The following is a 15,202-nucleotide window of genomic DNA, read 5'->3' as shown; positions in this document are numbered from 1 at the left end:
AAAATCTAACAACCTTCCTTTAGACCCAAGAGGGTCACTAGATTGGGGTCATGTGCGGTTTTGCTTTCCAAATGATAAAGACAGTGCTTCGAGAGATTTGCTTCATAATCGAGACTGTGCTTGTGATGTCTGATCGAGGCTGTCGTACAAGAAAAAATAACCCTTTCAAGCCAGTTATTTAACAAAACTGACACCACCAAAACCTCAGAGCCTTATATCTCAGAAACCATTTGAGATAGTGACTTCATATTTATATCGATCCGGCGTGCTAAATGTAATGCTGACCGTGACATTGACCTCTCCTAATACGACTGCCAGATTAAGGTTGTGCTGTTTTTTTTCTTTTTTCTTTACAGAGACAATACAGTTTTGAGTTTTTATCTCCAGTTGAACCACCATTTATCTGTCTGGTTTGTAAAATACTGTTTGGGATCGTGTCTTGTGAGTCCAAATTACTCCGTTACCCTTATTGTTGTATGATTAACGACCTTTGCCTTGTGGAACGATTACAATAAATTGGTCCCTGAGTCTGTTCCTATAGTGCTGTAGTTTTACAAGGTCTTCTTTGGAATAATGAAATGGTTTTGAAAGAGAAACTATGTTTGTGACGATGTATGCTGTCAGATTGCGACTAATATGTAGACTTTGGTGTCTGGTTGTATCTAATTTAAAAGTCTAAAGGGATTGCAGTTTCTTTGTGTTATATTCTGTTCTGTCAGCCAAGGAGCAGCAGGTGCATGGGTTTGCTGTAGTACACAGTTGATCCCTAATGAGATGGAAGATTATGAAGCCAAATATGCAGGCTCCATCCTCACTCACACTATGGGGAAACAAAGTAATGTAAGATGTCAGCTGCTTCAGCAGATGCATTGATTTACAGCCAAGCCAAGCTTGTATGTTTTATCTTGAAAGCAGCACTTTTAATGAAATGCTCATTTTGTTGATTGTTTTGTACAGGAATTATCAGTGTGTTTACATGAAGGCTAATACTCCATTGCCCTTTGCAATTCAGTCATTGCACTTGCCCAATAATGTAGTATTCTTGATAGTTGTTATTTGTCTGCTTGCAAATATGGAATAGTGGAATATTAAATTGTAAACAGATTATTCAGAATAAATATTTGGTGTGTTACTTATACTGAGTGTTAATCATTGCTGTCCGATTAAAAAAATAAATTGTTTGTTTGAGTTCTGAAATGTGTTACATGATGAGGCATTATCCTATGTGAATTTAAATAACGTGTTACATTAGGAATAATTGGGCCTATTACCGTAAAAAACGTTGTATAATTCGATTTTCTAGGCATTTTTGCGGGGTCCTTAAAAGGGAGGAGCGACTAATTCACCAGTGCTTTGTGTGCACCGGTGTGTCTAACATTAACTACTGTACCAGCGCCACAATGGGATTACTACAGCCATGGTTATGGCTCACACAAACATAACTGTCAACAGATTTTTATTTGTTCAGGATCTACGGCATTCAGGTCACGTTGCTAGAAACACAACATAGAAACACAAAACTTCTGTTCTAATTTAAAAGTTTAAATTTCTTACTCTCAATACCCTTAGTCATTTTGAATGTTAAACGCAAGCTTTCAGACTTGACTGACCTCCTCTCAAATGTCACAGCTATACTGCTTCCTGTTAACACAATAGCTGTCAGTCTCGAAGAATTTCCTTATTCCCACCCTCTCGAGCCATTGATTTGTCAACATTCAAACTGAACCCGCCCCTGGGATCCGTAGCAAACAGCTATTGGTTAGAAAGTCGAGTAGTAAACTTTTCAAGTCTTCTGTACGTTATAATAATGCAGGTGACTTCGAGACCGGATAAAGTAGGACAGTAAGAAAAAAAAGAAAATGCTACTCAACAGGTTTGAAATTGCGCGTTGTTTAATTTGCTGAAATAAATGTTAATCGCAATGCTGAAAAAACAGTACGTGACTCGAGACGAAACAAAGACCAACTTAAAATGGCAAAAGAAAAACGAGCTGGTAGGAGGAAAGTGTTTATGGCCCGGTGTAGAAAACATTTTGTTTGAATGGAGCACTTTGAATGACTTTAATACATACTGTATCTGTTCTGCATGTCAGTGCAACGCAGTGGTACACTTGGAAAGCATGTGTATGGTTATGGTTTTTAACACTGTTCTTTTAAATTTGAATTAAGAGAACACATTTGTAAAAGCCAATACAACATGAACTATTGTCTAAGTATGGTTTTGGAAAGAAATGTTCAGTAAAGCAAAGAAGATATGTTCTTGAACTTGTTCGGGTACTTGACAAGCCGATAGTTTAATACAGATGTGATTTGGGATGTATAACTGGATTTTACGCTCTGTTAATTATTACTTTTTAAATTTTTAAAAACGTAATAGTTTCTAGCAGTTTAACTAAAAACGGAAAAAAACAACACTATGAAATTATTAAAGGAGTAAAATGATGCAAACAAGGGTTAATTCAAAACTAAACCTGTGTATCTTTATTTATCAGTGTTGAGCATGTAGGAGAAAAATAAATTGTAAAGTATTTTAAAACACAAAAAGGGTTTTTCTTAATTTAAGTCTCAAATAGGGGAGCGACTTTTACACCAGTGCAATCTGTAAAACGATTTTTATGGTAGCAGTTTTATGTGTTTGATTTGGAATAATTAACATAAACGTGTGTGTGCAATAAGTAAGCCAAATGGTTCTAGAACAAAAAAACAGAATCTTGCATGTCATTTACAGGGGCTGGTGTAATTACATGTGTCAATAGACCTTAGATAAGATAGATTCAGTTAGACCTCTTGATTTCAGACCTAGATATGGTGTCTCATTTTATTTAGTGCTGGGACAAATATCCAAATTATTCTAACGAATATTTTTTGACATGTATTCGGATATAAAATCCAGATGCTCCTATTCGCTAGAAATGACAAAAATACTGCGCACTTATTTACCACCTCACCAAAAATTATATTATATATATATATATATTTATATAATATTTTAAAAAAAGGATCAACACAGCAGCTCTTGAGCCTCTATTTAAAAGTTTTAGACAGTAAAAAGTAAACACTAGATTATGCGCCTGCAAGCGTAGTGCTCTCTATGGAAAGCTGTTTGGGTCAAAAAAGTGTTGTGCTGCTTTAGCGCGAATGAGAATCTCATGACAGAATATATTATAATTTTTGTGTTGCGACTTGCGTTATGTGGAATGTAATAAACGAGAACCAAAAGGGTGAGTCTTTTCCACTTTATTTTACAACGCCATTTCCACGTTTGTTTTATTTTAAGTGTTTAAAGTTAAATTTCAGTTTTTGTTTGGTTTCATTCAGTTATGATAAGGCACAAGTAAACCTCATGTTATTACTTTATGAAAACGTGTCGATGGCCACTGTTTACTGTGAAGCAACGACAGGGGCAAGGAATTTAAAAAGAAAAGAAAAAAAAAAAGCATACCATCTCAAAATCTGCATTTTCAACCAGAACATCTGCATATTGCATCAACCGATTAACGGAGTTAACATGCAAAACAGTACACAGTATAAATAATGGTAGTAGAAATAGACATAAAGACAAGCTTACCACGAAACGTTTTCTTTTGAAAATCCCCCGTTCACAACGTAAAAATCAGTGTTATAGAACATGTACCAATGTCTCTGCGGGGAGCTGTCAACATCAGAACTATTTATAGTTTTGCCATTTAGAAGTTCTTTAAATTTTCCTTTTAGCACCCAAGTCAAAAAATGACTTGTGCTCTTTCCAAATCAATGTGTTAATAATTCTCAGGAGCTTCTATTGAAATTGTCATGTTAGATGATCCTCACGTAAACGAGAGCGTTTGCTGGTCTACACTCTGTTCTGACAGCTAAACCCCGTTCTGCTGGTACACAAGATACAGGTATCGGAATTGCAATTGCTGCAAGTTTTGCGAAAGCAGGAAAGATGTCAGAATAGTTCCGTAAAAACTCTGCAGGCCTCACCCATAGTCTTAAAACCATGACTTGTGAGCATGTGTTTTACTTGTCCAAATTATTTGCTGAGATTTCAACAGGTAAGATGCTCTGATACAGATTAGTGAGTCACTCTTATACCAGGGACATGCGCAGTACTACATGGGATGCTATGACCTAGTAATGTGGTGAAATCCAGGCCATTGAGAATATAATGATGGAATATCTGACCCACAGTATCCAACCTACAGATACAGATACAACAGAGTGTGGCAATTAGCTGGGAGGGGGCGGGGGGAGATGTGGTATCCTTCTGGGAATTTGTTGGTGAGTGGTCGCCTCACCCCATCATTAATACGTTGCTTTCACTGTGTGTAGCCTCCTGAGTCCAGACTGGAATGAGTCCCTGATGTGCTTCATTACTCATAACGACCACAGCTCTCTTCAATGAGCTGCTCAGATGGACTTCTACCCAACTTCGTTTCGATTTTTTCATTTTTTATTATTATTATTATTATTATTATTATTATTATTATTATTATTATTCACATTTTCATGTAAAGTATGCAGCTGATGTACAGATGTAGAGTAACATTATGTTTCAAAGTTAGATAAGCTGAAAAAATAACAACTGCTGTTTATTGCTGCTGGTCACTGAGTGAAAGCCATGCATTTTCCCTCAAAGATCTCTATCGAACCATCCAAACAAGCAAAATGCACCCGGAGTGGGATTAGTGTTGTATTGATTTTGTTGTTTGTTCATTTCTTTCTGTAAGGCAGTAGAGAACTGAAATGAGTCTATCTCTGTTATCAAGACAGCAATCCCTTGAAGCAAGCCAGGAAGTAAAAATTGAAGGTTTATAGATTTCTTTCCTATGCAGGCTGGCCTGTTTTTTTTAAACTTTATTATTATTATTATTATTATTATTATTACTTTTTTTTATATAAAAAAACATATTTTTCAAGATTGATCTGAGCTTTTGAACAGTTGGCCTTTTTTTTTTTTAAACACCATGGAAGGGTTTGCACCAACTGTATTTACGTCCACCTGATCTGACTAGAATCAGTCGATTCAGTGGGACGTTATGAAGGAAAATCATGCCATAGGAATGGGCCGGTAGGTACCTAGTAGCCTCCCAACAGGTAGAGTCGGTCCGGATCAAGCGCTTTAATGGACGTCGGATGTACTAGCCGCTAGAGGGCTCTGAAGAAGCGGTGTCGAAATAATAGTAACAGTTACTTTAATTTAGATTGAGGGGTTGGGAGGCTACTAGGTACCTACTGGCCCATTCCTATGGGATGATTTTCCTTGATAACATCCCATTCAGTCATAAGAACATAAGAAAGTTTGCAAACGAGAGGAGGCCATTCGGCCCATCTTGCTTGTTTGGTTGTTAGTAGCTTATTGATCCCAGAATCTCATCAAGCAACTTCTTGAAGGATCCCAGGGTGTCAGCTTCAACAACATTACTGGGGAGTTGGTTCCAGACCCTCACAATTCTCTGTGTAAAAAAGTGCCTCCTATTTTCTGTTCTGAATGCCCCTTTATCTAATCTCCATTTGTGACACCTGGTCCTTGTTTCTTTTTTTCAGGTCGAAAAAGTCCCCTGGGTCAACATTGTCAATACCTTTTAGGATTTTGAATGTTTGAATCAGATCGCCACGTAGTCTTCTTTGTTCAAGACTGAATAGATTCATTTCTTTTAGCCTGTCTGCATACGACATGCCTTTTAAACCCAGGATAATTCTGGTTGCTCTTCTTTGCACTCATTCCCTTAATGACGTACACGAGTTCCACTCAGGAAACCACAACATCATAAATTTAATAGGAAGGAGAGTGTGTGTCTTTTGAAGAGTTTAGCCCCAGAAAGTTATCTCTAAGACAGCACGGGGTCCCCTTTTAAATTGCCATGTGGTGCACTTCAAAGCTTCTTCCTTACCATCTGTCTTCCTGCTCCAGTAATTAATATTAAACCCAAATTGTCTTCTAACTAACTTTAAAACCCAAATACTTACCCATTCTAAAACCCAATACATTTTGTAAACTATAGTTCCTTATAAAGTGAATGTTCTTCCAACATGGAACAATAGGGATACCCAATTCGCGATTCCGCGGACTTCACGAAATTCGTGAAATTAAGAAGTCACTATGAAATTTACCAACTTAGGGGGCCAGAGCTCACCACAAGTGATGCAAACTACGTATCTTAATTCTGTAGATATGCTCCTATTTTTTTTACACCTTTCCCGTCCGGTGTAAATAAATCTTGTTTACAGCATTGAAGGTAAAATAAAAAAAGCAAAGTATATTTCAGCTGAGGATCGTGTGAAGAAATTTCTCAAAGAAACTACTTGCAGGTGGAGGTAAATTGTTTTGCACATCTTGGAATGTGACTTTGAATCTTTTAAGAAAAAATACGATTGATCACCATTTAGCTTCAGAATCACACATAAACAAAAGACTACTACACAGGCTGCTGAACAGAACATAAAACAAACAACATGACAACCAACGTGCTGCAAATGCCAGATGCCCTTGTAATCCAAAAGGATACGATAAGGAGCTTAGTATTTGGCAGTGGAACTGGATAAATCTGCTGTTGTCAGCAGTCACATAGGAAACTCAAAAAAATCATTGGAAAGTTGTAACAACATTCATTTTTCTGTTGCTCTGTTATCTTAGTTAAAATGAGAGTGAGTTGGTGGAACGGAAAAGATTAAGTACAAATGTGCCAATCTAACACATTTTGGCTGCACTGTAAATGTCTATTAAATGTTTCATCCTTTGCTTTAGAACACAACACTGTACAATCTCTCCCTCGTTTATTTCAAACTTGTGAGAATTAACTTGAAGAAATGCGGTTTTGTTTCTTTCAGGTACTGTATATGATGCTGATTGACAGAAAAAAATGAAGTCTATATGATTGACAGAGACAATTTAATATTCACATAGCCAATTTGGAATTTCCCTTCTGGAAAGATCTCCGTGTGCACCTATCAAACACCCTGTTAGATGGGGTAAGACTTTCTTGCCAGATAGGACAATGACCAGACATGGGCATGAACATGACCACTTTGCAGTTTGGCAATCCTAAATCAGAAATGAAAACCCAATATACCCGCAGGAAGGTTTTGTTTCCAATGATATCATGTCTTTAGTTGTGGAATGTATTACATTTTCTTTATATAAGCCGCGCTTCCCAAAAAATAACAGTGCATAATACATTATATTTTTTAAAACTGCCAATTTCACCACTTTATAAGTTATAGAAAAAAATATTAGGATGTTACAGTTGCAAAGATTTATGTTTAAAATAAATAAATAAATAAATAAATAAACATCTTCCGCTGTTGAGCAGCTACAAGATTTTTTCAGAGCCATGGTCTGTATGACAAAACGGCCCTATTGTCAGCACTGCTTTATGGAAGTAGCAAAATATCACAAAGTACATTGCCAGACATATCTGAATTATTTAATAATTTTGCATTAGGAAAAGAAAAATCATATTTATATACAAACGTTATAGAATTAAATATCACTACGAATAGCAAATGAATTAAGTCTATAGAAAAATGAACTATAACAACAAAAAGTATATAGAAAAAACTAACTATAAATGACAACAAAGCAGTAAACCTAACTATGTTGGGCTACTGCAATAAATGTCATATTTCTATACAAAAGTTATAGAATTCAATATAACCACGAAGAGCAAATCAACAACAGAAAAAGAACTATATGGTGACCATAAATCAGTAATTGTAAAGATAATGAGGTGATGCAATAAATGTGGCCACAAAACAAACAAACAAATTAATTAAAAATACGTGCTGGTAGACATGTTTCCATCCCGGAAAATAGATTGTGTCATCAGTGCTTAAGCTCTGAAATCAGAGCGGTTTGGCGCGTTGGTGTTAAGCAGTGCTAATTTCCATATTTGAGGAATATGCCTTCTGTATATGACAAAACCAATACACTTGGTGTGAGCATCGTGTGTGAGGATGCCTCAGCCAGTCATGTCTGGTACAGTATAGGCGCTGTGCACACCACATCTTCCCAAGTTCTTAGTCGATAGATATGTTAGAATTTGTATAGTGCTTTTCTGTGGTGTCATGCAATCAGACTTCCTGGAGGTGCGGTACATACTGTATGTGTTAAAAATTCAAGTTGTGTTGAAATTAAAAAGAAATAAACGTTATTGCTTCACAGTGTGTTCACAACGTATGCAATATGCTTTACAAACTCCCAATGGAGCACTCTTGAGAGAAATGCTACACTTTTAAATAAAGGATAAGGTTAATTGTCTGCGGGGACGTTTCCACGGAAGGTGGTAGACTGTTCTAATCACTGCAGGAGACTGCTGTCTCGGAACACCATTGGGAGTTGTGTGGCATTTATGAAGTAGGCAAGTGCTAATTGGTATCTCATTGCTCTTCAAGTGAGAGTCACTCTTCTAACAGTAATTCCTCTTAATTATCATGTCCCCTTTGGTCACAATTTATTTAATTTTTAGAAATGTTTAAAACTGTTTATGTGAACTCTATAGAGTATGTGAAACTGCCCATCCAAAAAAAAAAAGTATCATAGAATGTAGCATAGCTAGGAAGCGTAAGATGGTACAATTCTACATGTCGTGACCGAAGAGGGTGCTGCTGAGGTTTTTATAATGAAGATACCCTTGTTCTATTTGTCTCCAGGGATGCTGTGATTTAATAGCTGCTTTTGGTGTTGTATAAGGCTGTAAGCATAATATTACATGTTTAAACCTTCTGTGTCTTTACCATTTAAACTATTATAAACATTTTCAATGAACAACAAGACTGTTTCTTTTCTATTTAATTATTTCCGTGGATCGTTTTTCTTTCTGTAGGAGATGATCATTGACAAGGTAAATGGACAGCCAGTGCCAATGTACCTGATCTATGACATAGTAAATAATGTGATATCTGTATAATGTGAAATAATGTATAATGTTATCTTGTAACAATTGTAAGTCGCCCTGGATAAGGGCGTCTGCTAAGAAATAAATAATAATAATAATAGTGAAATTTAATGGAAGTACAAGCTATTTACTGTGTATTTATTTATTTTCAAAAGGACAAGTGTCTATAAGATGGCAATTTTGACTGCAGCCAAAAATGAAATATTCACCGTGGAAGTTGTTTCACCATAGGGTACACAGCATATTGTCACTTATTTTTTCCATGTATATCGAATCCTATGTAAGCCCACTTGTGCACATTTGCTAATTTTAAGGTTATTTTTCCTACTTCGCATCCCTTTTTTCATGCCATCTTTAAACAGCTCGGGGTTTTTAGGTGTTTTTAGGTGTTCGGTGAGTGGAGAACGGGAGAGAGAGAAGGAGAAAGTAAAAGAAAGCAAAAGCGTAAAGATAAGTGTTTTCACTCACCGTGTTTGTTCGTCCCTGTTTGTTAGTGTCTGTCCGTTTTGTTTGTCTTTTTATTTTGGCTACCAGTGCCGTGTTTTTGTCTGTTCAAACCTTTTATTTTCTGTGCTGTTTTATTAAATGCTGAGCGAAACCATTCGCTCAGCTCCACCAAAACCCCAAATCTCTGTGTGTTACTTCCTGATTCTGGTCTGACACCACCCACTCTGGCCGTCTTTGTGACACGCATGCTTTGCAGTTATCCACTGTCGACGTTGCATCCTCAAAAAAATCAAGCAGGTTGGTTAGACACGATCTCCCTTTCCTAAAACCATGCTGACTGTCTCCCAGGATGCTGTTACCATATAGTTTGGGCTCGGCTCTGCTCGGGTCGGGTTAGTGTGTTATCTGAAAAGGGATGCATTCGTCCTGTAGCTGTTTTAAAAGCCATAGTAGTGGTGTAATATTTCTTGTTGAACGTTAATTTTACGGTTTGATATGATGTAGGCTTGTCTTAAATGAGCATGTTTGTAAGAGCATCTTAGTGTGTGGCTGTTATGGTAACAACGTTTTGAAGAAGCCTGTTGTCTTATTTTAAATCATGCAGTGTTGGATTATTAGGAAAGAAAGTAAATGAGATATGATTAATTGAGAGTGATTTTTTTTATTTATTTGCATTTTTAACTGTAAATCAGGAATAGACTCTACACGGAAGGTGTTTAGTTTCAATAGCGTATGTTTGGAATTATGATATTTGTGGAGACGGTTGGGTCGGGTATGCTAATATTTCAGAGGTCTCGGATCGGGTTGGGATTTGTTTGGTCGAGGTCATGTTCGGATTAGGATTTTAAATTTAGGCTAGAGCAGACTTCTAGCTCACATTACAAAATAAATGCAAAGAAGGAAAAATGCCCTTGTGACAGGATGGGTGATGTGGTGATATCAGGCCCGATGCAGGAAGGAAAACAAAGGTAGGTACTGTCGGGCAAAAGTCACGGCATGCGTTGTTTATTTTTTTAAATACAAAAATAAATACAATATTTGGAACAAAAACAGTGCTCACAGACCGAAAATAAAAGTTTAAACAAAAAACAAATCTCGAACACAAAACACAAACAATAGGTCAGGCTAGGCAGTTGCTGTCACTGTTCCTATTTTACTTTCATTTAATCCACTCAAAGTTCAGTTTTTCTGAAAATCTGCCCTGTGTTTGTTCCATTTAAAGGTGAAACAACTTCCATAGGAAATAATGTATTTCATTTTCTGACTTCGATTGTTGGCAACATTCCCGTCTTTTAGACCCTTGTGGCATCTCTTTTTCATTTTTATGACAAGATCAAAATTACCCCTTTTGTCATTTTAGTAATTTTACGAATCTGCCTCAAGCCTTCTATATATTAGGTATTTTAAGGCAGTATGAGGAAGTGATATTTGCAGGATTATACAGTGCATGGTATGTGCTTTGTAGAGCTTCACATTGACATGCTCTGCTATGTAGAGACAGTGCACTGACCTAATGTTTGGTACACAGCTCAATACTGTGATGTAATCAGTTTCATGACTAGTGCTCGGTCAAAATTAAGATTTGTACTGCCCTATTGGTTCAAAGTCTGGCAACAAATACGCTTTTGAGACACATCCATCATACATTACCTCCTGGCTATATCCATCATACATTACCTCCTGGATATATCCATCATACATTACCTCCTGGATATATCCATCATACATTACCTCCTGGATATATCCATCATACATTACCTCCTGGCTATATCCATCATACATTACCTCCTGGATATATCGATCATACATTACCTCCTGGATATATCCATCATACATTACCTCCTGGATATATCCATCATACATTACCTCCTGGCTATATCCATCATACATTACCTCCTGGATATATCGATCATACATTACCTCCTGGATATATCCATCATACATTACCTCCTGGATATATCCATCATACGTTACCTCCTGGCTATATCCATCATACATTACCTCCTGGATATATCCATCATACATTACCTCCTGGCTATATCCATCATACATTACCTCCTGGATATATCCATCATACATTACCTCCTGGATATATCCATCATACATTACCTCCTGGATATATCCATCATACATTACCTCCTGGATATATCCATCATACATTACCTCCTGGCTATATCGATCATACATTACCTCCTGGATATATCCATCATACATTACCTCCTGGATATATCCATCATACATTACCTCCTGGCTATATCCATCATACATTACCTCCTGGCTATATCCATCATAAATTACCTCCTGGATATATCCATCATACATTACCTCCTGGATATATCCATCATACGTTACCTCCTGGATATATCCATCATACATTACCTCCTGGATATATCCATCATACGTTACCTCCTGGATATATCCATCATACGTTACCTCCTGGCTATATCCATCATACGTTACCTCCTGGCTATATCCATCATACGTTACCTCCTGGCTATATCCATCATACATTACCTCCTGGCTATATCCATCATACATTACCTCCTGGATATATCCATCATACATTACCTCCTGGATATATCCATCATACATTACCTCCTGGCTATATCCATCATACATTACCTCCTGGCTATATCCATCATACATTACCTCCTGGCTATATCCATCATACATTACCTCCTGGCTATATCCATCATACATTACCTCCTGGCTATATCCATCATACATTACCTCCTGGCTATATCCATCATACATTACCTCCTGGCTATATCCATCATACATTACCTCCTGGATATATCCATCATACATTACCTCCTGGATATATCCATCATACATTACCTCCTGGCTATATCCATCATACATTACCTCCTGGATATATCGATCATACATTACCTCCTGGCTATATCCATCATACATTACCTCCTGGCTATATCCATCATACATTACCTCCTGGCTATATCGATCATACATTACCTCCTGGCTATATCCATCATACATTACCTCCTGGCTATATCCATCATACATTACCTCCTGGCTATATCCATCATACATTACCTCCTGGATATATCCATCATACATTACCTCCTGGCTATATCCATCATACATTACCTCCTGGCTATATCCATCATACATTACCTCCTGGATATATCCATCATACATTGCCTCCTGGATATATCGATCATACGTTACCTCCTGGATATATCCATCATACGTTACCTCCTGGCTATATCCATCATACGTTACCTCCTGGCTATATCCATCATACGTTACCTCCTGGATATATCCATCATACATTACCTCCTGGATATATCCATCATACGTTACCTCCTGGATATATCCATCATACGTTACCTCCTGGCTATATCGATCATATATCGAAACATATCACGTATTCCTTTTCATTTGTGTTTTCAAACCTTCTGATCAGAGAGGTAATTTGTCTTCCTTCATGGGAATGTGTGCAAACATTACCAGTAGCTGAACAATGTATAATAATATAGCACAGTATTAAACTAGAGAATTCAATTAAGAGTGTCTTTTTATAAATTAAATATAAAATCAGGTAACTGTGTCACATGAATTGAATTTGTGTTTGTTAGAATGTTTTTTTAAATTCGTATTCGGTGTGGATTCAACATTTAGAATTTTACTGATCTACTCAAATCTGGTTTATTACTAAACTATTCAATACAAATAACCCTACTTGCGCTAATGGACTTGTAGAATGAAGTACTTGAAGCCCCTGTGGCATTACTACTACTGTATATGAATATATGAATGCTACTTTTAGCAGCTACAATCAGTTACTTCCATGAAAAAGTGTTCAAATACATTTGTCCTTGGTCAATTTTATATTATACATAAATCTTTCCATATAACCTTGGCTTTACAACTAATGTACAACATATTTAGTGAAATATAAAGTAAAAAAGGATGTTGCTATTTGCATTGCTGAAATGAGTACAATTTATTCAAATTATTTTAAAGTTCTTCATGTTTGGCTGAAGAAGCTCAGGGAAACGTATGCTTTAATGCATTTGGTTTCTGAACCATGAAGCTGCAGCAGATTCATTACTTTCAAGTTGTCATTCTGTGAACACTCGCTCAAAAGTAGCAAAGCTCGCTCTTATTTTCCTTCAATGATTTGAAGCAGAGCGTGGCATTTTACAGCTCTTCACTTGAGTCGCTGACCTGAGATAGTAGCCTGGAATACATAAAATAGTGGTGGAGGAGTGCGATGCAGCACATACAAAAAATTGTATTTTACACTGGTCATTTATAATCTTTATTTTCATTTCCCACACTAGCAGTTTGCACCATAACATTTCACACTTCTGTGTATTCATTGGGCAGGTGTCCTCAGTCAGCAATGCCTAACGAAAGCTTGGGAATCATACCCAACACTAGGGGTGCACCGATAAAGATGTTCTTGGCCGATACCAATAGCCGATGATTATCTACCCACATCAGCCAATACCGATAAGAATAGATAGTGCAGGTAAGCTATTGTAAACTACTAGAATAAGACATAGGGTCTATATTTAACTGTTCTATAATTATAAACGTTAAAAAATAAACAGGTGTCGTTTACTTGTGTATTTATGACAAAAATGAACAGGTATTGTAATGTTGTTACATTTACTTCAGAAAATGAATACAAAGAATAACATGAGGTTACTTACCGTAACCCTGGTTCCCTGAAAGAGAAGACGACCACCAATGACATTACGTATGGGATATGCCTGCCCATTGGGTAGGTAATGCTGAGCGCTCTATAGCAGAGCTGCCAGTAGGCCCCTTCCTGGGATGATCCACTCGGTCCTGCCCACTGAGGGGATAAAACTGTCATCCAAAGGAAGCCATTTCTCTTTTTCCATCAAACCTGTGAGGGCGACCGATGAGACCTCGTGGTTGGTGGTCGTCTTCCCTTTCAGGGAACCAGGGTTACAGTAAGTAACCTAACATTCCCTTTCAATTCGAAGACGAACACCAGTGACATTACGTATGGGGTAATGTATACCAGAGCTGTCGCAAGGGAGAAGAAACGGCAGCATATGAGGGACGCACAACACTGTCTAACCCAGAGGTTAGCGGTGTGAACTTACACCCTCAAGGGTCCTTGTGCCTACAGAAGGCAAGGCAGGGTCTATCACATTAAGTATGCAGCATAGCCCAGCTAGCCGCAGTACAAATATCAGACATCGAGGCACCTCTGAAGAGGGCCCAAGATGTAGCCAACCCTCTAGTGGAGTGCACGGCTACCCTACCAGGTGGGGGCAAGCCAGCACTATTATGCAGTTGAGACTGTATCCACAATCCAATGCGACATACGCGGCTTAGAGAGGGGCTGTCCTAGGGTCCGTGTCCAGTGACAGACGAAGAGCTGGTCAGATTGACGCAGAGCTCTTGTCCAATGCACGTAGCATCTCAATGCCCGCACTGGGCAGAGGAAATTCAATCTCTCATTCTCCGTTGAAGCAAACGGAGATGGATGGAAGGACTCCACAGACTGATTAATGTGGAAAGCTGTGATCACCTTGGGGAGGAAAGCAGGGTTGGTGCGCAGAGACACCCTGCTGCTATCCTCCCAAATACGCATGTAGGAGCTGTGCACAGACATCGCCTGCAGCTCACTGACCCGTTTAGCGGAGGTGATAGCCACGAAGAAGGCTGTCTTCATAGACAGGTACTTCAGCTCTATGGAGTGTATGGGTTCAAACAGGACCTCCATGAGAGCCTCCAGTACAACCTCAAGGTTCCATTCAGGAAGAACAGTCCTCCTAGGATGGCATAATTGCCAAAAAATGCGCGCACAGAGACACTGAATCTATGGGGGCATGGCAAGCAGAGATAGCTGCTAACACCTTCAAATTGGAA

The 15,202-nt window shown here is 37.9% G+C and overlaps 1 pseudogene; it reads left to right on the top strand.

Annotated features, from left to right (window-relative positions):
* The window catches only part of LOC117403224 (mRNA-capping enzyme-like), a 124,170-nt pseudogene that overhangs the window by 13,968 nt on the left and 95,000 nt on the right, over window positions 1-15,202 (top strand).

Source organism: Acipenser ruthenus, chromosome 5 (assembly GCF_902713425.1).
Source record: "Acipenser ruthenus chromosome 5, fAciRut3.2 maternal haplotype, whole genome shotgun sequence".
Classification (NCBI taxonomy): domain Eukaryota; kingdom Metazoa; phylum Chordata; class Actinopteri; order Acipenseriformes; family Acipenseridae; genus Acipenser; species Acipenser ruthenus.
The sequence above is the reverse complement of the archived record's forward strand: the minus strand, read 5'-3'. Positions and strand labels throughout refer to the sequence as shown.